Here is a 1977-nt window from a genome sequence, read left to right on the forward strand (position 1 = left end):
TACAATAAAGCAAACATTAATATATCAAAGCGTATTGCAGACATGCCTAGTGAAACTGTTTAAATCCACAACATTCTACCATCTAGCAAGACAAATTCACATTGTACCCTGTATTCTTATTTTAGCCTCTTCTTGGGAAAGAAGACTGATGTGAGATTAGAAAGAAAGAAAGCTGAGTCTCAGCTCATTTCAGCTCTTTTCCACTTGTACTTTCTTTTAATAAACTAAAACATATTTTCAATAACTATTCTAATTAAATTTGCTTATTTTATATAGTATCTAAGGAGTGTATATTCTAAATGAATAATTCATGACTATTCTTTAGCAGGTTCCATTTTTTTAAACGTGAAACTTTTTAAATGATGCAAAAATGTATAAAATTTGAGCATCTTTTTAAAATAGTTAATAGGTTTAGGGAATTACTCAATGTTCTATTGGCTATTGTTACTAAAGGAAATTAAGCTATATTATTTATCTAGAGACAAAATAATCAGAAACTTAATCAGAAATACAAACTTGTTTGTATTTGGACCAGTTTTATGTTTTTTTTTGTGACTGAGGAACGACACACTTTAAATGTGTTCAGTTGAGGAAAAGCTGCACAAAATATTAACCATGAACTAATCTGAATCTTTAATGTTTGAAGCCTCTTTGATGGCTGTTCATAGGATCTATTTATATATGGTTGTTTGTTTGTTTGTTTGTTTATTTATTTATTTATTTATTTATTTATTTATTTATTTTTGTTGCTACCTAAAATTCTATCTAAAATTAGGTGTCTAATTTATTGTTGCTTTTGTATAATGTTCCACTACAGAATGAAATGTCACCGTCTGGTTCTCATGACATTAAACTCCGTCAAAGACGGATTGGTGCAAAAAATGACAAGGAGAGAAATCACCTCTGCTCAATGTGTGGGAAAAGTTTCAGACAAGGAACTACTTTCAAAGTACACAAACGGATTCACACTGGAGAAGTGTGGGAAGAGTTTTATACAACAAGTGAATTTAAAAAGTCACCAGCGCATTCACACAGGAGAGAAGCCACATCAGTGTACAGAGTGTGGGAAGAGTTTTTCACAGCTGAATCATCTCAAAGTCCATCAGCGTGTTCACACAGGAGAGAAGCCATATTGGTGCTCAGTGTGTGGGAAGAGTTTTTCACAGCTGAATAGTCTCAAAGTCCATCAGCGCATTCACACAGGAGAGAAGCCGTATCAGTGCAGAGTGTGGGAAGAGTTTTACACATCATAGTGCTTTTAAAACCCACCAGCGCATTCACACAGGAGAGAAGCCGTATCAGTGCAGAGTGTGGGAAGAGTTTTACACATCATAGTGCTTTTAAAACCCACCAGCGCATTCACACAGGAGAGAAGCCGTATCAGTGCACAGAGTGTGGGAAGAGTTTTACACATCATAGTGCTTTTAAAACCCACCAGCGCATTCACACAGGAGAGAAGCCGTATCAGTGCCGAGAGTGCGGGATTAGTTTTACACAACAAGCCACTTTTAAAACCCACCAGCGCATTCACACAGGAGAGAAGCCACATTACTGCTCATAGTGTGGGAAGATTTTTTCTCAAAATAGTGTTCTTCAAAAACATCCACTCACTCATGCAAGGAAAAAAAATTGAAAAAACAAACCAGTTTACAAAAACACCTGTGCATTCACTCAGGACTGAAGTGCTTCACAAAACAAATCACTCACAAAACACACCAGCACATTGCACCAATAATGTCTGGTGAATTTATCCAAGGCCTCAAGTTCTGTTCTGAGCAAGTCTGGGTTTCTGTGTGTTTTTGAAAATCTTGAGCTAGTAAAATTACTGGTGTTTAAAAAAGATAATGTTAACATGGTAAGATTTTTTTTCTTTAAACAAGCAAACAACTACTGTACATTTAAATTTTGATAAATGCTTAATATTTAACTGTGCACTACTGTTCAGTTGATTTTTTTTCTTTGTTTGGTAATGAAACT

The 1977-nt window shown here is 35.0% G+C and overlaps 1 pseudogene; it reads left to right on the plus strand.

Annotated features, from left to right (window-relative positions):
• The first annotated feature begins 881 nt into the window (after window positions 1-881).
• On the plus strand, window positions 882-1633 carry LOC132847757 (gastrula zinc finger protein XlCGF49.1-like; annotated as a pseudogene).
• Window positions 1634-1977: the final 344 nt, after the last annotated feature.

The sequence above is a fragment of the Tachysurus vachellii genome, chromosome 6 (assembly GCF_030014155.1).
Source record: "Tachysurus vachellii isolate PV-2020 chromosome 6, HZAU_Pvac_v1, whole genome shotgun sequence".
In the NCBI taxonomy this organism is placed as follows: domain Eukaryota; kingdom Metazoa; phylum Chordata; class Actinopteri; order Siluriformes; family Bagridae; genus Tachysurus; species Tachysurus vachellii.